This window comes from Hevea brasiliensis, chromosome 4 (assembly GCF_030052815.1).
Source record: "Hevea brasiliensis isolate MT/VB/25A 57/8 chromosome 4, ASM3005281v1, whole genome shotgun sequence".
NCBI classification, from domain to species: Eukaryota; Viridiplantae; Streptophyta; class Magnoliopsida; order Malpighiales; family Euphorbiaceae; genus Hevea; species Hevea brasiliensis.
The window spans coordinates 24,224,645-24,249,009 of NC_079496.1; positions in this window are offsets into that span (position 1 = coordinate 24,224,645).

Here is a 24,365-nt window from a genome sequence, read left to right on the forward strand (position 1 = left end):
TCAGTCAGTTAGTAGATTCAAAAAATTTAGGAGAATGCAGGTAGATGTTGAGATACAATGGAAGTGTTTGAGGGGTAGGAATGTGATTCTTCTTTGTTTGGCTTTTGTGGTGGGTGATGGCTTAATTTAACTTTTGGCACAATTATTAAAAGAGTGGTTCATGTGAGAGGTCTTTCTGCTAGAGTGATCCATGATAGAGCTGGTTTATAATTTATGAAACTTTTTTATAGTATTATTCAAAGTATAAGATTGAAAAAATGGTGGGATAAAGACTTACTATAATTTTTAATGCAAAATGGAGGTAAGCTAGATAAGATTGGTGATCCTTCATAGTATAATTCAAGAGATGAACATAGGTCAACCATCATCCAAATTATATATATAAAGAGAAACTAATAGGGATTTGAGTGAGATTAAATTAATTTATAACTTTATAATTGAGCATGATTTTCTAAATTATATTTTAAGAAATGGGGAGAGCTCACTCCATGGAAGCAAAGGTTTTTGGATTAATATAAAATGAAGGGAAGTGGCAGCCAGTAGGCCACTCACAGTGACATTAAATTTTGATTTGAAAATGGGTTTGTCCATTTCAATTTGATTATTGTAGACCAACATGCCTTAATGCCTTAATGGGTTTATCCATTTCAATTTGATTATTGTAGACCAACATGCCTTAATGCCTTGCTCTAATGTGTATGAATTGGCTACTTAATTAATGAATGTGGCTCAAACTTTATACATGCACTATACCTCACTTAATTAATGTTGATTCAGTGTGTATGTATCAGGACCCCACAAGGCCACAACTATCATCATCAAAACCTTTTTTATTCACTTTTATTAATTAGTTGCTACATTAAATATTTAACAAGACCATTCTCAATTACCATTTCTTCAATTACTTGCTTCATTCCTAGCTATCACTACTCAGTATATGATAGCCCCCCAATTTTTTTTTTCCATAAGAGTAGAAATGATGTATTATGCCCATTATAATAATGAAAAATTTCATAAAATTTCCAGGCAAGGATCCATAAGTCTTGGGTACATCTAAACTGAAGTTAGGAAAATGCTTAACCTGAAAGGGTTTTAGTACAAGGATGCAATAAGCTTTATCTTCTTAGAGTAGTTTATAAAGATTTATATAGTTTTGAGTTATGCCCAACAGATGGCTTCTCAGTAAAAAGAAAATTATGTTTTGATTTTACCAAAATAGTGTTTAGTGCAAAGGTCATAACTACTCCCACTTAAATAACAATAAGAAGAAATTGAGTAGATGATGGATTTGTTTTTTAAAATTTCAAAATCTTAATATTTTAAAATATGCATGTAGATAAAACTTAATAGATTGATAATAAATTAATCATTAACTTAAAAGAAATGTAACTAGATAAAACTGCCTAAACCAACTACAATACAAGCTTACCAAACATATCCTCCTAAATAAGATGAGTAGCTTAATCTCAGAAATCCATTTGAGAGATTTTAGCAAAGCAACTCAAAAGGAGGATGTCAAGCTTATCTTTTTTATATTACTAATATAGGTATCCCTAAAGGAGAAGGTTTATGCGCAATAACTTGAAAGGTATGATTTTATTACTTAGTTATTCTGTTTGCTTTATATAACTTTGCTATTTATTCTATTTATATTAAAAAAAAAATGATATCTCTGAGTTTGAGCTTAGTTAACTTACTGAATATTCTTTTAATTGGTGTATTGATAATTCCTTTGTGATTTTTTACTTATTGATGTTTGAGTTATGAAAAAAATATGCATATAATAGCTATACAGGTTGTGTGTTTGAAAATTAGGATATGTCCATATTTTAAGGGAGACTCTGGCCGATTTTTGATTGAGTTATTCGATATGTTAGTTGTTAAATATAGAAATCTGTTTATTATCTTACTCACATTTGATGCGAGAAGGCAATGAATTGTCCTTGTGGATAGTTTGAATTTGCATTCTCTACTAATAAATGATACGGATAGTATTGTTTCTCCACATATTTGTCTATATTTTGTATGGTGTCTCCCTTTGTTCTTTGGATGCATGCTTTGCATAGTGCACTTGGAGAACTATGGGAGATGCTGCCAGAATTTGTACAAATATATGGAGAAACATTATCCATTCTATTTCGTAGAGAAAATGCACTTCTGAATGGGCTAGGTCACCTTTTTTATGCAAAAACAAAGATATAAGGAATTCTATAAACCCTTATATGGAGTTATTTATAAAGGTGTATTACTATTTTGTGTATTCATGTTATGAATTTATTACTGAAGAAAATGGTTAAATCAACTTGTATTTCTTATCTTTTGATGAAGGTTGCAAAGCTCTTATATATAGCTAATATATCTGTCTAAATCCTAAAGTTTTGCTATTACAATTAATTATAATTGTTTAGAATCAATAAAAAATGGTAAGAATCCCTATAATTATGTATATGCAGCAAGAAATCCAACATTTCCTCTTTTGAATCCACATCCATATCCCATATTACTCCCTCTCAAGTTGGAACATGGAGATTGGAAATACCCAACTTGTCCAACAATTGACGAAAGCGATATTTACCAAGAGCCTTGGTGAATATGTCTGCTAACTGATGTTGTGATTATATAGATTTAGGTGTGATGAGCTGGGATTCGATATGCTATCAAATAAAGTGACAATCTATTTCAATATGTTTGGATCTTTTGTGGAAGACCGAGTTTGCTGCAATGTGTAAAGCTACACAATTCTCACAAAACAAAGGGATGGGTGAATTGCATAGAACTTGAAGATCCTGTAACAATCTTTTGAGCCAAATAACTTCACTAGTAGTGGTAGCCATTGCTCAATATTTAGCCTCAGTAGATGATTGAGATACCACATTTTTTTTTAGAATGCCAGGAAATGGAAGCTGATCCAAGAAAGACAATATAACATATGGTTAAGCGCTTTGTCATTGGCTACCTGCCTAATCTGCATCACAATATGCTTGCACATGTAAGGTGTTATCTGAAGGAAGCATTACTCCTTATCTAAGATTACCTTTCAGATAGCATAACACTTGATAGGCTGTATCTAGGTGAGGCTGCCTTAGAGCATCCATAGACTGACTAAGAATGTGTATAGCATAACTGATGTCCGGACAAGTGATTGTGAGATAAAGTAAATGCCTTATGAGTCTGCGGTATTGTCTTAGGTCTTTACAAATAAAACCAGAGTCAAGTGAGAGCTTATGTAGTTGTTCCATGGGAAAGGAAAGTGCTTTACATCCTGTGAGACCACTTTTGGATAAGATGTCAAGGGCATATTTGTGCTAACTTAAAGTAATCCCTGATGGAGAATGAGCAACTTGGATTCTAAGAAAATATTTGAGCTTTCCAAGGTCCTTAATGTGAAATTTTGCATCGGGGTAGTGTTTCAATTTAGCAATGCGAGTAGAGTCCATTCTTGTGACCATCACTATAAGAATAACAACATAAGATTGTCCTCACATGAATGTGAATAGAGAATGATCAGCAGCGAATTGTTGAAACTTGATATCAAATAGAATGGTAGTGAATTTGTGGCATCAGTTTCTAGATGCTTGGTTAAGTCCATAAAAAGATTTTTACAACCGATAAACCCTATGCTCCCCCTTCTTTACAAACCATTGAGGTATCTTCATATAAACTTCCTCTTCTAAGTCCCCATGTAATAAGGCATTATTTACATCCAATTGATGTAATTCCTAATTTCGAATGGATGCAACAGCTAACAAAAAACTAACAGTGACTAACTTTACAACAAGAGCAAAAGTTTCATGGAAATGAACTCCCTTAATTTGAGTGTATCATTTGGCAACTAGCCATGCTTATAGCACTCAATGCTTCCATTTGGTTTATATTTGATGTCACACCCTACTCCTCCGTAAGATGTAACATGATTCCGTAGTACACCTAATGAATTACCGTACTTCGCCTACCGGTAACCCATTAAATATACTACAAAAGATTTTAAATCAATTTTCATGAAATTTAAATCATCTATTAAAATCTGGTGTTATAAAAATTTTTCAAAATTTCGTCAGAGTGCCTGCTGTATTTTGAGAAAACAGTTCTTCAAACCTGAAAAGGAAAACACTCCCAATATGATTTCTCAAAAACAACTCCAATAAACTTCATTTCATCTCACAATTCAAATCTCAATAATCAAATCAATTCATTTTTAAACCAATCTCATCATAAAAGAAATATTTCATTGATTATAAGACTCAAAAATTAATATTACAAAACTATACAGGTAAATGAAATCTCAAATTTACATTATAATAATTTACATTTAATTACATACCAAAATATTTTACAAGAGTTTTATACAACCGCTCAAATAATTTACATACATATTATTACATGCATACGTCAAACCTATGTACATGGGTATACCTATGATATATCTGGAGCTGATCTGAATGTGTCTTCAAGGCGCAGCTACAGGAATTCTCACTCAATTGCTCTATCCTTACTTTCACCTGCGACAGCATACAAAGTTATCGCTGAGTAGTGAACTCAGTGGTGTACAACTATAACTTAAAACATAGTACAATATACCTTAGCAAAATTATAACAAATAATTTGAAAATCTGGATACTCATCAAATTCCAAAAATCAAAATATTCATTGCCAATAATATAAATTATTTGTATAAAATGACTTTGATAATGAAATTCAATTTATCAAATCATACTAAACATTTAAGGTAATTCCAACAATTTATGGAAATAAAGATTAATTCTAATAAAATTAATTATGCATAAATCCCATTTGAAATCAAAATTCTTTACAATTTAAAACCCATTCTTTATCTCACTAACTATGCAAGACTAATCCGAAAGGGCCATCTCTGGGGTGATTCTAACTCCCTATGGTCGGGGAGGTCGAATCGAATTCAAACTCTCTATGGTCGGAAAGGTCGAGTCATCGTGTACAGTACACACTACAATAATAAAACTTTCGAAAGGGCCATAACAAAAAAAAATTAGATATAATCTCTAATAAGAGGAGAATCTAAGCCAGTGCACGTACTATGGTAATCAAAACAAAGCTAACTCCATTGTCGCCTCTGTAACACCCCTATTTGTATAGCCTGGTATATTTCACTGTTCCGGTAACCGGTGTCGGTCCGGACAATTAAGAGTATTAGAACCATACTTAAGACAACTAGAGAAACCATAAATACAAATAATTAGTAATGTTCAATTAGTTAAGTATAAATAAGAAAAACGGAACATAAGAAGTTAAACGAGCCGAGAGTCACAGCGATGGGTGACCTCCTCGGGAACGACTGCGAAGTCATTTTAAACTCAAATTTCGAACCGTTAAATGTGACGCTGCGGTCCTTAGGACCCTTATGAACATAGTGGAAAAGAGAAAATCACAAAAAAGAACTCATAAGCTACCAAATAATTAGGTCGTGAGCCTAAGAAATATGGAATTATTTGCAAACCGGGATGAACAGGCGAGGGGAATTTTTGTTCAATTGACCCCGAGAGCTGACTCCTGACCTAACTGTCAAATAAAATCGGAGAAAAGAAAATATTGGAATCGAGAATTAAATTAAAGAACTAATAGAAAAATAGAAAAAAAAAAAGAGAAAAATGAAAAAGTAAAAAGGTGATGACATCATGCATGACCTCATGCATGATGCCATAAATAAATTAATTAATTTAATTATTAATTTAGATTTTGTGGTCTTCCATAACCTAAAATAAATAAAGAAAAGAAAAGAAAAAAAATAAAAACCTCTTCTTCTTCTTCCCTTTTGCCGCCTCCTTTCCCTCTCCCAAGCTCTCTCACAAACCAACATGAAAACTCATTTTTGAGCTTGAAGAACCCAAAATCCAACCATAGAAAATTTTCCTACCATAACTAGAATTTGTTTGGGCAACTAGGAAAGAGGATTTAAGGAAAAGAAAGAAGAAAAATTTGAAGAAAAGGAGGAAGAAAATTCTGCTCAAGGTTAGTACTATAAACTTCAATTTTTTTTGTTTAATTAGTGTTAGTGTGGCATCAAGAGCTTGTAAATAAACTTAAAATGAAATAAAAATATGGGGGAAGGACCAAACTGAAATTTTGGCTTGTTGAAAGGGAGTATGATTTTGTATGGTTTGATGGATTTAAATGAGTTTATGGACCTCCATTAGTTGATTGATTATGGTTGATAGCTTTGAATTTAGTTAATTGCAACAATTAAGTGAGTTAGGGTTTTGGGACTTAGGGTTTGTGAACCAAAAATGTAAGAAATGAGTAAATGGCATGTTTGACCTATTGTGAAGTGAAAAATGGTCAATTGTGACCAAATGAGTTGTGTTTGAATTGTTGGAGTTGAAGCCAAATTCGGAGGGTATATGGTCATGCTGCTGGCAACATGACCAAGTCAACTTTGAAGGACCAAAACTGAAATTTTACAAGTCCAATTGATATGGTACCAATTGGGGATGAAATAGACATAAAATGACACAAATTTCATTAAGGAACCATGCCCAAAAAGTGACCAAAACTTAGTGAACCAATTGACCAAAGTTGGATAAGAGCGATGCACATCAGTACAAACTGACCAAATGAACAGTATTTGTTCATTTAGTCATAACTCGAGCTAGGCAGGTCAAAATGACCTGAAAGTTTACCAGAGGTTAGATGAGATATAGACCTAAAACTTTTATGAAGAACACAAGTCCAAATTCTGCCAGAAACCAAGCCATTTGGCCACCCCAAGTTGGTGACTCAAATCTGCCAGCACAAAAATTTGCCCAGAAAATCTGGGTTGTGTCCAATCCGGCAGCCCTAGTTCAAATGGCCATAACTTGAGCTACAAAACTCCAATTGGGATGATTCAAAAATGAGAATAAACTTAAGACAATAAGGAATATTTTCTATGAAGGAAGGTTTGTCAAATTCCAACAGTAAAATTACCAATGGAACAGTGCAACTTGGAGCACCAAAACTGAAAAATTGACAATTTGGCCAAAAGGACTTAAGCTTTGAGAGAATGACCAAAACCAACAAATTTAATGACCAAAATGTGGTATGTGGTTGAAGTTGGAGTTCCCATACCTATTAAGCTTTAGAAAGTCAATAATTTGACTTGAATAGTATAGTGAATAGTAACCCGAAACACAAAAATTTCAAGAACGTCGAGTTTAGCATAATAAAGTTAGGTAAAAGTGAAGTTAAATTTATTTTTGGATTTATGCTAAGTTATGGTACTGAAACACTGTGAAATTGTGTGTTTCAGCTGAACAAGACTTGGAAGCTCTGAGAGACTGAGTCAAGGCCTAGAGGCGACTCACGTCAGGTCTGTGCACAGTAATTTTTGTTTAAATATATGATTCTTGAAAATTTGATTTTTTTTTAGTTAATTATGAATTGTGTTGCCATTTATGACTGTGAATATGACTTTGAAAATTGACCAGATTTTTCATAAATTATTTGAATAAATTGTTTTGAATTGATTTTGTGTTCACACTTAGCATGACAGTATCACATTATTCCTCCTCCATTTATGGGGTTGAGATCGTTTATTTTCCTCCCTCTCTGGCTTGCCAGTTGAGGTTGAGATCGGATGAGTACTCATTAGCTAGCTAGCCACCTCCCTCATTGATTTTCGATTAATGGGGTTGAGATTGCTTTGTCGTGGTGTACAACACGGCATTGATCGGAAATTTTGTGTCATGGCTTAAGTTGTGTATATGATTTTGGCAACACTGTGTTTAATGAATTATTTGACTAAATGGAGTTGCTATGAGCTTTGATATTTGTGAAATATTATTGAGAATTATTTAAATGGTGTTTCATTAATAAATGATTTATTTATTGTATTTTAAATTTTTATTGTGCACCACTGAGTATTTTTATACTCAGTGATAGCTTATTTTGCTGTCGCAAATAAGAGCAAGGAGAAAGCAGCAGAGTGAGCTGCTATCGAATTGTGGACCACATCGATCATTTTGTAAGGGTATTATTTTATACCCTTGTAGATAATTTTGATGTAAATATAGAAATGTTGTATGTATCAATGTAAGTTGAGCAGTTGTAAATAAATTATAATAATATTATTTTAGATTTCCTTCCGTAAATTTAATATTTGTACATATGAATTTCATGATTTATGCCTTGTGAATGAAGTATTAAATATTTTAAGATGATGAATTTTGATTTGTATTGTGGAATTACTTTGAAGTGATTTGAATTGAGTTGATTTGAGGTTTATTGGAGGTTGGGAGTTGTGAAAAATTTTTGGAAGTGTTTTTCGCAGGTATTTCGAGAACTGTTTTCTCTAATTACAAACGGAACTCAGTCAAAATTTTTATAAAATTTGCGGCAAAATTAAGATGGACAAAAATTTTTACTAGTATTTAAACTTTGAATAAATGGTTTTTAATTCCTACCAAAATGCTCACCACTTTCAAAATGTAAGAAAATTGTTTTAAAATCCCTTGTAGGGTACTTAATGAGTTATCGGTAGGTGAAGTTCGGTAGTTCATTAAGTATTCTACGGGATCATGTTATGCCTTACAGAGATGTAAGGTGTGACATGTTTTAGTGGTATCAGAGCATGGTTTTTCAATAAATTTTGACTATGTGTATGAACATTTTATTGATAAGTACAACTGCTCAAGTGTCTTTAATTGATACATATGACATATTTACATCATGAATATGCACTAACGGAGGTCAACCTCCTTGTGTTTGGTCTCAGGAAGTAGAAATTTTGGGAAAACAGAATGGAAGGAGGAGATCATTCCGAAGAACAATCTATTGAGGCTGAGGTTCAAGAGGAAGCCCCAGCACTCTAGAACGTGAGTGGGTCAGCCACTCCAGCTCCTGCACTAGCACCGCAGTTTCCTGCTCAATTTGTACAGCAGATGGCTGCGTTCTTCCAGCAAATGGCGGGTAATGTGCCACCCCAAGCTCAGATGCCAGTACCTGTAGCACAACCACAGCCCTCAGCTTGGCAATATGAAAAACTGATGAAATTTGGGGCCACCGAGTTTAAAGGCACTGTGGAACCACTGGAGGCAGAACAATGGTTGGAAAGAATGGAACGAGTTTTCAGAAAACTGCAGTGTACGGAAGAGATGAAGTTTGAGTATTCTGTTTCCTTATTGCAAGGGGATGCGTATGAATGGTGGAAGACCATCCCCCACAGCCTAGTAGAACCTCCAGTTCTTACTTGGTCAGACTTTTCGAGAGAGTTTCGACAGAAATGGGTTCCTGATGCATATGTAGATAAGAAATTACAAGAATTCTTGAGTTTGAAACAAGGGGACCGAACCATAGCAGAATATGAAAGAGACTTTTCAAGGCTAAGCCACTATGCTGGAAGCTTAGTCTCCACCCCCAGAGACAGATGTAAGAGGTTTGAGTCCGGATTAAGGCCGAATTTGAGAATGCAAGTCGTGGGTTTTCGACATCAAAATTTTGCTGAATTAATCTCACAGCCCCTGGAACTGGAAAGGATAGAATTAGAAGGGGCAGTGAAGAAGGGTTCACAAGAGAAAGAGAAGACTGAAAAGACTACGGGACAAACATCTGAGAGTGGTTCTGGCAAGAGGAAACAGTTTAGGGGATCCAGCTCCTGTAGATTCGGCAGAGGTAGATTTTCTGGCCAAAGACCACCCCGGTCTGGTCAGGCGACCCAACAAGCTTCTTGAGGAGTTCTATCAGTCCGGCAGTGTGAAACTTGTGGTAAAACTCATAGTGGGGTTTGCTTCAAGGCCACCGGAGCATTTTTTAACTGTGGAGGGAGCGGACATTTCGCTAAAGATTGTACTAGTCCGCGCCGGTCTTGATCTTTTGTTACATCGGAAGGATCAACCCAAGTCTCTGCACCTAGAGGGTCACAGTCAGCTGCTAGAGGTAGAGGGGTAGGGGTCCTGGTAGCACTCCTGGAAGTCAAAGCACTGTTAACCAGCCAGTATCCAGTGGCGCACCAGTCAGAGTGTATACCATGCGTCAAAGGGAGGAAGCTGAAACATCAGATGTAGTAGCTGGTATTTTCTCCATCCTTGACCAAGATGTGTATGTGTTATTTGATCCTGGCTCCACACATTCGTATGTTAGTGCTAGGGTGATGTGTTCTACTGCTATTCAGTGTGTACCAATGGACTATGATGTGCTAGTAACTAGTCCATTAGGCCAGGAGGTCAGGGTAAATAGGATATATAGAGACTGTCCTTTGGTGATCCAAGGACACACTTTTCTGTCTGATTTAATTGAAATGCCCTTCAGAGATTATGACATTATCTTGGGCATGGATTGGTTAGCCAGGCATCATGCGATGATTGACTGTAGGCGAAAGCGATCACTTTTGGTCTTCCTCGGTATGGTGATGTAGTAATACATGGGGAGAGACATTTATTACCTTCAAACATCATTTCATTTTGCTTGGCGAGAAAAATGATTAAGAAAGGGTGTGAGGCGTACCTGGCACATGTGATAGACACCCAAGTGGTGAGTCCGGCCGAGGACATTCCTATCAGATGTGACTTTCCGGATGTGTTTCCTGATGAATTGCCAGGATTACCTCCAGAAAGAGAAGTGCAGTTTGAAATTGATGTTATGCCTGGTGTGGACCCAATCTCCATAACGCCATATAGAATGGCACCAGCAGAACTAAAAGAATTGAAAGTACAGTTGCAAGAGTTGCTTGACAAGGGCTTCATCTGCCCTAGTGTGTCACCTTAGGGAGCGCCAGTATTGTTTGTAAAGAAGAAAAATGGCACTCTCCGGTTATGCATTGACTATAGGCAGTTGAATAAGGTGACAATAAAGAATAGATACCCATTGCCCCGTATTGATGACTTGTTTGATCAGTTGAAGGGTGCAGCTGTGTTCTCCAAAATTGACCTGAGATCAGGTTATTATAAGCTGAAAGTACAAGAGCAGAGTATTCCTAAAACTGCCTTCAGAACCCGCTATGGCCATTATGAGTTCTTGGTCATGCCATTTGGGTTAACTAATGCTCTGGCTGCTTTTATGGATCTGATAAACACTATCTTCAGACCATACCTCGACCAATTTGTTGTGGTATTTATCGATGATATATTGGTCTATTCGAGGAATGCAGAAGAGCATGATAGACATCTGTGGATTGTACTGCAGACTTTGAGGGAGAAACAGCTATATGCCAAATTGTCGAAATGTGAATTTTGGCTGGAGGAGATATCCTTTTTGGGGCACATAGTATCAGCAGAGGGTATTAAGGTAGATCCTAGCAAGATTGAAGCTATCCTTAATTGGAAGCCACCCAGAAATGTCACGGAGATTCGTAGTTTTCTGGGGTTAGCGGCATACTACCGTCGATTTGTGAAGGGATTCTCCATGTTGGCATCTCCATTGACCAAGCTGCTTAGAAAGGATGTGAAATTTCAGTGGACGGGCAAATGCCAGCAAAGTTTTGATGAATTAAAAAGATGTTTGGTCGAGGCTCGATCCGACTTTACCTACAGGGTAAAGAATATCTGATTCTGTGATGCTTCTCACAATGGGTTAGGTTGTGTGTTGATGCAAGATCGAAATGTCATTGCCTATGCATCACGCCAGCTGAAACCGCATGAGAGGAATTATCCGACACATGACTTGGAGCTTGCAGCCATTGTGTTTGCTCTTAAGATCTGGAGGCATTATTTGTATGGAGAGAAGTGTTACATCTACACAGATCATAAGAGTTTGAAGTATTTGGGCACCCAGAAAGAGTTGAATTTGAGACAGAGGAGATGGTTAGAGTTGATAAAAGACTATGATTGCCTGATAGACTATCAGCCAGGGAAAGCTAATGTTGTAGCTGACGCCCTAAGCCGCAAAACTATGACAAGTCTATGGGTTACTCCTTTGTCTTTGTTGCATGAGTTAAGGTCACTGCATGCCAGCTTAGAGATTAATGATGATGGGCAGACAGCAGTTGCATGGCATGTACAGCCAGTGTTAATTGATCAGATCAGAATGGCTGCTCAGAATGATGAAAGGCATCATAAGCTGTTGGAAGAAGTCCGGCAGGGCAAGAAACCAGAGTTCTCAATCAGAGATGATGGTTTACTGCTACACCAGGGCAGAATATGTGTTCCTAATGATGTTAATTTGAGGCAGATCATTTTGAAGGAAGCACATGAGTCTCCTTTTGCTATGCACCCTGGTGGTACAAAAATGTATAGAGGGTTAAAGGAGCATTACTGGTGGATGGGTATGAAGAGAGATGTGGCAGAGCTTGTATCCAAATGCCTAACTTGTCAGCAAGTAAAGGCAGAGCATCAAGTACCAACTGGGTTGTTACGTTCACTGTCAGTGCCGAAATGGAAATGGGAGAGAATAACAATGGATTTTGTGATGGGACTTCCAAAGACACAGAAAAGTCATGATGCAGTATGGGTCATTGTCGACAGACTGACTAAGTCTGCTCATTTTCTACCAATCTGAATGGACTACAGTTTAGACAGATAGGCCAGGTTGTACATCGATGAGATTGTGAGACTTCATGGAGTGCCAGTATCCATTGTATCAGACAAAGATCCTAGGTTCACTTCTAGATTCTGGGGTAGTCTTCAGAGAGCCCTAGGAACTAGATTGAACTTCAGTACTACATTCCACCCACAGACAGATGGCCAGTCTGAGAGGGTAATTCAGATCTTGGAGGACATGCTACGGGCTTGTGTGATTGAGTTTGAGGGTAGTTGGGATACACACTTGCCTTTGATTGAGTTTGCTTACAACAACAGCTACCAATCAAGCATTGGGATGCCTCCATATGAAGCTTTGTAGGGCAGAAAATGTAGAATCCCGTTGTGTTGGGATGACGTGGGTGAAAGAAAAATGATTGGACCCGAAATTGTTCAACAGACTGAAGAGAAAATTAGGGTGATCAAAGATCGACTTAAAGCTGCATCAGACCGTCAGAAGTCCTATATTGATTTGAAAAGAAGGGATATTGAGTATGTAGTGGGTGAGAAAGTTTTCCTCAAGGTTTCTCCTTGGAAGAGGATTATGAGATTCGGCAGAAAGGGGAAACTAAGTCCTCGTTTTATCGGGCCATATGAGGTATTGGAAAGAGTGGGTCCTTTAGCTTATCGTTTGGCACTACCTCTAGAGTTGGAGAAGATACATAATGTCTTCCATGTGTCTATGTTGAGGAGGTATCGATCAGATCCATCTCATGTACTACCAGTAGAAGAAATTGAAGTGAATCCAAACCTCACATATGAAGAAGAACCCATAAAGATTCTGGCTTATGAGGTGAAGCAGCTACGGAACAAGCAGATACCATTAGTAAAAGTGTTGTGGAACCATCATTCGGGCCAGGAGGCTACTTGGGAACGAGAGGAGGACATGAGGAGACAACACCCACAGCTGTTCAGAGATTGATACCAGGTAAAATTTCGAGACGAAATTTATTTAAGGGGGGGAGAATTGTAACACCCATATTTGTATAGCCTGGTATATTTCACTGTTCCGTTGACCGGTGTCGGTCCGGACAATTAAGAGGATTAGAACCATACTTAAGACAACTAGAGAAACCATAAATACAAATAATTAGTAATGTTCAATTAGTTAAGTATAAATAAGAAAAACAGAACATAAGAAGTTAAACAAGCCGAGAGTCACAGCGATGGGTGACCTCCTCGGGAACGACTGCGAAGTCATTTTAAACTCAAATTTCGAACCGTAAAATGTGACGCTGCGGTCCTTAGGACCCTTATGAACATAGTGGAAAAGAGAAAATCACGAAAAAGAACTGTTAAGCCAGTCAAATAATTAGGTCAGGGAGTCGGAAGAAATATGAAATTATTTGCAAACCAGGATGAACCGGCGAGGGGCAATTTGGTCAATTGACCCCGAGAGCTGACTCTTGACTTAACTGTCAAATAAAATCGGAGAAAAGAAAATATCAGAATCGAGAATTAAATTAAAGAACTAATAGAAAAATAGAAAAAAAAGAGAAAAATGAAAAAGTAAAAAGGTGATGACATCATGCATGACCTCATGCATGATGCCATAAATAAATTAATTAATTTAATTATTAATTTAGATTTTGTGGTCTTCCATAACCTAAAATAAATAAAGAAAAGAAAAGAAAAAAAATAAAAACCTCTTCTTCTTCTTCCCTTTTGCCGCCTCTCTTCCCTCTCCCAAGCTCTCTCACAAACCACCATGAAAGCTCATTTTTGAGCTTGAAGAACCCAAAATCCAACTATAGAAAATTTTCCTACCATAACTAGAATTTGTTTAGGCAACTAGGAAAGAGGATTTAAGGAAAAGAAAGAAGAAAAATTTGAAGAAAAGGAGGAAGAAAATTCTGCTCAAAGTTAGTACTATAAACTTCAATTTTTTTTGTTTAATTAGTGTTAGTGTGGCATCTAGAGCTTGTAAATAAACTTAAAATGAAATAAAAATATGGGGGAAGGACCAAACTGAAATTTTGGCCTGTTGAAAGGGAGTATGATTTTGTATGGTTTGATGGATTTAAATGAGTTTATGGACCTCCATTAGTTGATTGATTATGGTTGATAGCTTTGAATTTAGTTAATTGCAACAATTAAGTGAGTTAGGGTTTTGGGACTTAGGGTTTGTAAACCAAAAATGTAAGAAATGAGTAAATGGCATGTTTGACCTATTGTGAAGTGAAAAATGGTCAATTGTGACCAAATGAGTTGTGTTTGAATTGTTGGAGTTGAAGCCAAATTCGGAGGGTATATGCAGCATGACCAAGTCAACTTTGAAGGACCAAAACTGAAATTTTACAAGTCCAATTGATATGGTACCAATTGGGGATGAAAATAGACATAAAACGACACAATTTTCATTTAGGAACCATGCCCAAAAAGTGACCAAAACTTAGTGAACCAATTGACCAAAGTTGGATAAGAGCAGTCTGCCACTGTACAAACTGACTAAATGAATAGTGTTTGTTCATTTGGTCATAAATTGAGCTAGGCAGGTCAAAATGACCTGAAATTTTACCAGAGGTTAGATGAGATATAGACCTAAAACTTTCATGAAGAGCACAAGTCCAAATTCTGCCAGCAACCAAGCCATTTGGCCACCCCAAATTGGTGACTCAAATCTGCCAGCACCAAAATTTGCCCAGAAAATCTGGGTTGTGTCCAATCCGGCAGCCCTAGTTCAAATGGCCATAACTTGAGCTACAAAACTCCAATTGGGGTGATTAAAAAATGAGAATAAACTTAAGACAATAAGAAATATTTTCTATGAAGGAAGTTTTGTCAAATTCCAACAGTAAAATTACCAATGGAACAGTGCAACTTGGAGCACCAAAACTGAAAAATTGACAATTTGGCCAAAAGGACTTAAGCTTTGAGAGAATGACCAAAACCAACAAATTTAATGACCAAAATGTGGTATGTGGGTGAAGTTGGAGTTTCCATACCTATTAAGCTTTAGAAAGTCAATAATTTGACTTGAATAGTGTAGTGAATAGTAATCCGAAACACAAAAATTTTGAGAACGTCGAGTTTAGCATAATAAAGCTAGGTAAAAGTGAAGTTAAATTTATTTTTGGATTTATGCTAAGTTATGGTACTGAAACACTGTGAAATTGTGTGTTTTAGCTGAACAAGACTTGGAAGCTCTGAGAGACTGAGTTAAGGCCTAGAGGCGACTCACGTCAGGCCTGTGCACAGTAATTTTTGTTTAAATATATGATTCTTGAAAATTTGATTTTTTTTTAGTTAATTATGAATTGTGTTGCCATTTATGACTGTGAATATGACTTTGAAAATTGACCAGATTTTTCATAAATTATTTGAATAAATTTTTTTGAATTGATTCTGTGTTCACACTTAGCATGACAGTATCACATTATTCCTCCTCTATTTATGGGGTTGAGATCGTTTATTTTCCTCCCTCTCTGGTTTGCCAGTTGAGGTTGAGATCGGATGAGTACTCATTAGCTAGCTAGCCACCTCCCTCATTGATTTTCGATTAATGGGGTTGAGATTGCTTTGTCGTGGTGTACAACACGGCATTGATCGGAAATTTTGTGTCAGGACTTAAGTTGTGTATATGATTTTGGCAACACTGTGTTTAATGAATTATTTGACTAAATAGAGTTGTTATGAGCTTTGATATTTGTGAAATATGATTGAGAATTATTTAAATGGTGTTTCATTAATGAATGATTTATTTATTGTATTTTAAATTTTTATTGTGCACCACTGAGTATTTTTATACTCAGCGATAGCTTATTTTGCTGTCGCAGATAAGAGCAAGGAGAAAGCAGCAGAGTGAGCTGCTATCGAATTGTGGACCACATCGATCATTTTGTACGGGTATTATTTTATACCCTTGTAGATAATTTTAATGTAAATATAGAAATGTTGTATGTATCAATGTAAGTTGAGCAGTTGTAAATAAATTGTAATAATGTTATTTTGGATTTCCTTCCGTAAATTTAATATTTGTAAATATGAATTTCATGATTTATGCCTTGTGAATGAAGTATTAAATATTTTGAGATGATGAATTTTGATTTGTATTGTGGAATTACTTTGAAGTGATTTGAATTGAGTTGATTTGAGGTTTATTGGAGGTTGGGAGTTGTGAAAAATTTTTGGAAGTGTTTTTCGCAGGTATTTGAAGAACTGTTTTCTCTAATTACAAACGGAACTCTGTCAAAATTTTTATAAAATTTGCGGCAAAATTAAGATGGACAAAAATTTTTACTAGTATTTAAACTTTGAATAAATGGTTTTTAATTCCTACCAAAATGCTCACCACTTTCAAAATGTAAGAAAATTGTTTTAAAATCCCTTGTAGGGTACATAATGAGTTATCGGTAGGTGAAGTTCGGTAGTTCATTAAGTATTCTATGGGATCATGTTATGCCTTACAGAGGGGTAAGGTGTAACAGCCTCAACAAATGAAAGAGACGGGTAATAACCTAGTCAAGCATCTATAGTGAGATATAAAACAATATCATGAATTTCTTTGTCCTTTTTGTGAGCATAAATCACAACACAATTCAATTCAATGTCAATTCCAATATCCAATAACTTTTATGCTCATCACAATTCAAAACATATTTTATTACAATTTTTCCAAAACTAATTTATTTAATCCACAATAATGCTCAATAATTGTTGAAATACCATTTCACAAAGCTAAATTCATACATACTATAACAATTTCAATAATCATTGAATTAAATCCAATACTTGATAAACATAATAAATAAGGAAATAACGTCATTTAATCATATGAAATATTCAGAACAAAATCAATTAAAAACTAGTTGTGCACAAACCTCTAATGAGTCACCTCTTAGCCTTGACTCAGTGGGTCTTTTCCCTTCCCAGTGTCTCTTCTAACTGAAACACACAATTTAAAGTGTTTCAGTACTCATTTAAATTATTTCTAGTAATAAGGTTCAATAATTAAATTTTATTGAAACTATTCCTTTCATTAGTCAACCAATAATGTTGACCTTTAATGCACACTAGGTGAATTAGTTTTAATGTCACTAATATGTTCCATTTTACATTCCTCACATATTGACATATGTTGCCAATTTCATTTCAAAGCTTATTGCATTTTGTTACAATTATTCAGATTTCATGGCTAATGTTTATTGTCTATTAGACCAGGCTACAGTGTAAATTTAGCAGATTTCTCTTGATTAAATTGTTTCTCATTGTGTCTTCTTTAATTTCCTTTTTGAATCACTCCATTTGGAGTTGTATAGCTCAAGTTATGGTCAATTAACCATAACTAGGTCAAATCTAAATTTTAGTTTCCTTTTTATGCATTTTCGGTTCTGACTTTACTAATTTATTTGGACTGTTTGTAATCACATTGAGGTCTAACATTCTTCATAAGTATTGTTGCTCTATGTCTTAGAGACAAATGAAAATTTTGCTTACCATTTTTCAAGTCTTATAGAATTCTTTATAGATAAATTGTTAACTTGGACTCAAAGGTCTTATATTGGCATGGTCCTTAATTAGGTCAATGGCTTTGACCTTAAATTCTGACCTTATACATTTATAATTTGAGGAAGTTGTCTAAAACAAAGTTTTAGGTCTCTTTCCTAGCTTTCCAGATTGGTATGGCTCATTATATCGGGAGATTTCTTGTGGGAGATATACTTATTTGAATTTTCTGGATTTTATGGTTAAATTTGCCAATTCCAGATTTAGTGTGCCAAATTAATCAAGTTAATTGACCTAGTTTCCTTGATTTCTGGGTTTTGGTCAAACTACCAATATTGTAGATCTATGTCTAATTGAAATTTTGGGACTGATTTCATGTTATTTAGAGTTCTATGGCTGGTCAAGTTGCACTTATATTGCAAAGTTTAGGTCATTTTTAGGTCAAAGTCAATTCGGCTAGTTTTTGTAACCCAATTTTGGTGATCATTTTGACTTGGTAATTGGCATTTCTGGGCTTGGTGGTCTTCACCAAAGTTGTAGCCCTATGTCTAAGCTTTCCAACAGTATAAATTTCAGGTCATTTGGACCAGTTTTGAGTGAGTTATGGTCATTTTAATAACTACTATTCATATAGTCAATTTCTGGGTTCTCAAAGTTTCAATTCCAGATTAGGTCATTCTTTTAGGTCACTTCTAGGCAGAATTTAGGCAACACTTCTATATGAAAGTGTTAGTAGTATGCCATAGAGCATATCATTTAGTATGTATCTTGTACATATTTTATTAATAAAAGGCATTTTCACTTTTTCGTTTACATAATATATTTATGTGTAATAGAAAAGGTCCATTGATATTTTGTTAGAAATTCTATTCTTAAGTTGAATATGAGTGATAGTATCTCTAGTACAAAGTATCATAAATTGGTTCACAATCGAGGATACTTCACAATAAGGACATGACTTATCCAGAAAGATTGTAATAATGTTTATTCCCAAGTTATTTATATGAGATGTAAATAAAATGGAATGGTGAGTCTTATGCCATATAACAAATATGATAGGCACTTATACATGATAAGTAGGCTGAACCAGTAACATTTATGATAAGCACATGGAGTTTACTCTTGTCAATGCATTGTCATAAATCATATTAGTGCATATAATCTTTAGACCTGAAATAGCACAGTTATCTTGTATATAGGTGGTTTAAGTTTGATACTACTTTCATACTTATACTGTGTATAGGTATATGGGCATGTGTTAGCTCCTACTAGTTATATATGGAGGTAGGTGTTGATCAAGATGGAATCTGTTACCCTAAGTAAATAGGGATAAAATCCTATATTCATTTAATTGTTCTTAATGTTTCAAGTTCCTTGTCAGGACAGATAGATTTAATCAAAAAAGAGTTTCTGATGAGAAAATCTTTTAAATCAAGAACCGGAATTAAAAGAGAACATAATATTCATAGCAAATGGGGTTTGACATAAACCATGACTCCAGCTCGAATTGGGATTTTGTAACAGAGAGATTCTAGTGCATGGTAATATATGATTATAGTTTCATTTAAGGAAAACCTTATTACTGATTGGGTGGCTATGGCATGCTATGCTAGGTGTTAACCATAGTCTATGAGCTGCATAAAATGATTTAGAGAAATTATTTATGGTAAGAAAGAGTTCTGATGATATTAAGAGTTGATATCATGTCTCATTGCCAATTAGTGATGAGCCTAGTAAGTCACACACATACACAAGTAATCACCAAATTAAATATGATTTAATTAATTAATTAAAGAGTTTAATTGATTAATTAAATAGGTTTGGTTTGCAATTAGATTGCAAAGTCCCTAGCATGGCTTGAAACCAAATCTAGGTTATTGGATGTATAGTATAAGTTAAATTTATATTTAAAGTATTTAAATACGAATTTAATTAATGAGAAATAATTAATAGGAGATTAATTAATTAATTTATATTTGATATAAATTGATTAGAAGAAGAGAAATAATTATTTTGGGTTGAGAACTCAAAATTAAGACACAGGGGTATTTTGGTCATTTCACAGGGTGACATGTGGCACCATGAGATAGTGACACATGGCACTACACATAAGCTTGCCATATGTCTTTTAATCATGTAAGATAATCAAAGTCAAGATTAAATATATGTTTAACACTTGGCACAATGTGATTGGATCAATTAGACCTAGAACCAATCAGAAGGTGACATGTGGCAAGGGTTTTAAGTGGTGACCTAGCTATATAAGGAATAGGATGAAAAGAAAAAATACAAGCTTCCATTCATCTCTTTGGTCCCGCCACCCTTGGCTGCCTCTCCTTCTCTTTTTCTTCATCTCTCATCAATTCAAAGAGATTAGACAATAATCTCTTGAATTAAAAATACTAGAAATCGTTTTTAGTGTCCTTTTTATGTCTGTAATCTCTCAAAAGGAAAAACTTGATTTTTCTAATTGATTAGAAAAGCTTTAGAAGCTGTTTAAGGGCTGCCATTGGTGATCTTGGTGTGGACAAGCTAAAGGGACAACATCTGGTGTCCTAGACACATCCCAAAGGTGCTAAACACGTAAAAGGTTAGTGCACAAAAAGGTTAGTGCACTTGTTCTTGATCTAATTTAGGGTTCTAATGAATTAATCTGATTAATTCTAAAATCTTAAATGAAAAATGTAGATCCAAAAACATATTAAAAGAGTTTTAATATGCTGTTTATCATTGAAGTCAAATAGATAAAAATGAATCTTACATGATGCATGCGACCCTTGATGAAAAATTTTTGAATTCAATGATATAAACTTATGTTTTTCATGCTTCTGCTCCTTCAGAAAGTTGGCCTATTTTATGTCTAGTTTTGCCTCCAATTGGCCTCATACCAATTGGGGTCACACAGTTAGGGTTATAAGCTCAATTACATATTGCCCTTAAACACATTGCTTAAACACCAACCAAATGCACATTCACCTTGCTATATCTCATACCGATTCTGATTTGGTATGGTACCAAATCCATTCCTCACTTTACATTATAGTTAATTTGGGCAGTATATAACCAATTGACAATACACCAATACAATTCCAAATCCAATTCTAACAATATATACACATAATGACTCCTAACCATAACATATAACTTCACCACTATCATAACATATAACTTCACCAATAATTTACAGACACATTTAGCAATATTCAAGACCACAATTCATCAAACAACTTAATGAATTCCAGCATTCTTCAAGAAGTTAACAAGCTATCGAATTCAACATTGCATAATCCTTCAAAATCTACTTCAAAATTCTAAATCTAAACATCAATTCCCCACTTACACATAACATCATAACCTAATTAACTTCATTACTCACCAATTAAATGTAAAAAGAAATCAAGCTCCTTCAATATCCATGGCTGCAAAAAATAGTACACATCATTAACTCCTCAAATCCTTTAAATTTCTTCACCATTTAACATTTTTCAACCTCCATACAAGCTTTAATGAAGTAAGGAAAGGAAAATGTTACTTACCTCTTTTTGGAGTTTACTAAAACTTCACCAAAACTCTTCTTTCTTGCTTCCAATATGCTGCCAAGATGTGTAGATAAAGTTTAGTGAAGGAAGTCTTGCATTAAAGGTTGAAAATGATGGTGATTTGAAGCTTTCTTGCAACCGTCCAAGGAGGAAGAATGGTGAAGTGTGAATCGGCCATGGAAGGTTGAAATGAAGAAATTAGATGCTAAAGTGGTGAGTGCTGTCCACTTATGGGTATTTATACCCCCATTATCTCCACTAATAATTATTTAATTAACTAAATAAATCAAGTTTCAATATTTTCATTAATCACCCCTTATTTTTCCCTAATTACATTTTATACATAAGTTCATTTTTCATGTGATTTTTAAAATTTAATACTACTTATTTTTAATGGACATTTAGGTCAAAAGTCAACTTGAGGTGTCAATTGACCAAAATGCCCCTCTTCAGATTGTATTCTCGATTTTTCAGTAACACCGATTTTTGTCGGTTTCTCAATTTTTCGTTTTTTATTTGTACTAATTCATTAATTTTTCTTTGACATTTCTAATGTCAATTACACCTCTATAGGCCTTTAATTATATCCCAAAAATTATTTCCGAGGGTTCCCCACAGTCCTGAGGTCGGCTATTGCCTGTGCCGTAACTTCCTGGTGCAGTCACCCATTGCTGCGGTGCTGGCTCGTTTAACCTAGTTTCATTTTCTCTCTTTTATTTTTTCTTAATTTTTCTTATATTTTCTTTTTATTTATTTCATCATTTTATACCTGTTTATTATCACTGAAGTGTAGTTCCAAACATCCTGACTTGTCCGGACTGATATTAGGTCACTGGAGTAGTCGAATGTACGGATTACGTAAAGTGAGGGTGTTACATTTGACTTTGTAAACCCATTTAGAGTCAATGGCTTGTCTTTGCTAGGTAGCAGAGATTGCAAAACCTAAGTGCGATTAGGGTCCAAAGCTGTAATTTCTCTTGTCGTGGCATCTCACTAATGCTTATGTTTAATGGCCTGGAAATAATTTCTTGGCTCATCATTTCAAGAGATGGCTGATAAGAAGGTAGTGTGAACAGTAGAAAATTTAGAATAAGAAATTTAGTGAGGTAAAGGATGTACTATCGAGTTAGCCAAAGGAGTGGTCAAGGAGCTCTAGTCATTTAGAGGAGTGAGAGAGGGAGGCAAAGTGTAGTGTTAGCCAGACAATAGGCGAGATACCTTTCGCTGCCTTTTGCTCATAGGTGATTGATTTGCTTCAACCATATTTTTTGATGCTTGTATGTCAGTGGATGACACTGTTATAGAGGAGCTATCTCATGTTACTCAGACTCAACATGAATGGATGAGACATTCTCATTCAAAATAGGAGATTACATAATGCTGGTTGCTGATTCCACTAAAAATTAATTGAAATTACCAATAATGAAATGCTCTTTTGTTTTCTGAATGCAATAAGTGGTAATCCAGGTCGAACCTTAGAGACTGAGTTACTAAATTTTGTGCATGTGTGTAACAGGAAAAGGGGGTTGTAGCACTAAATTAGAACAAATCAAGTTTAGAAATTAAAGAACTAAATTTAGGTATAAAACTCTCAATTTAAATAAACTTCAGTCCAAGGTAATTCACATTCAAATGCATAACTCGATCATAGACAAAAGAAATATAATTATCTCTTATTGAATAGTTAACATAGATTTACCAAACAGTGAGGTAAAACCCCTAACTTTCCTATACTCATCAATTCAAGCCCAGCACTCTTGTTGACTCTAATTATTAACTGAATTGGTATTAAGCAATCTTCATCAATTTAATAACTGCTTTAAGAACATGAAGTAGTTAAGCTTGAACAACAATTTATAAAGTATAAATCATTTAATTCATCCTATTGTTTCTTTAGGTTATTATCGAAAACTTGGATCATAATCAATAATACCTAATGACTACTAAAATTCAATCTCACACAATAATTACGGGTTATGAAGATGAACTAGCAATTAATCACATCAAATAATTAACTAACAGCCCTTTTTAGTAAATCATTTAATAGATTAAAAACAACGAAATTGAGAAACAATAGATATCCAAAAAGGCATAATTTAAATTAAAAACTTGGTCTCATAAATCATGCATAAGAACTAGAATCCCTTGAACTAAATTTAGAAACTTAGCTACTTATGTTCATGGCTTATAGAAAAATAAAGTAAAATAATGAAGAAATCTAAAACTGTGAACATGAATGAAGAATGAAGGTGTCTACCCAGCTGCTTCCAAAGATGATGTTTATACTCAAAAACATAATCCAAAGATAAGAACTGAACTTTGAAAATTTTTAAAAATCAAAAAGACAGATTCTCTGTTCTGCTTTTACGGCCAATTTCAGCCGCTTCCCCTCCGATTCTGGCTCTGATCTCTTCAGGATAGTTGTAGCCCTACTTCTCAGCTTTCCAATGAATCCTTATTTGCTTAAATCAGAGGTCTACAGCCCAAGTTATGGGCTAAAAACCGAAACTGGTTCTAATAGACGATCCAGCAAAAAAAAAATTCGACTTCACTACCATTTTTAACCACCAAAACGACATAATCTTATCTTCAGCCCTTCATAGAAATTGTAGAGGTGGTTCTTAAGGTTTAATTGGGCTTAGGTTTGCTTCATTTGGACATATGGAGCTCCAGATATGAAATAAATACCAAAACTAGTAGTGACAAGTTAGGTCTGGGCTTTTGTATTAGATTCACAGCTAATTTTGATAACCTTGGAGACTGATCTGGCCTTTGGTCCCTCTTTGTCATTTGTAGTGCTCTGACTTAGCTTTTCAATGAATTAAACAACATTGGATTTGAAGACCTACAACTTCAGAAACACCTGAAAAATACAACAAATGTCAAATTAATGAAAATGCTAAAAATTTCTCAATTTAAC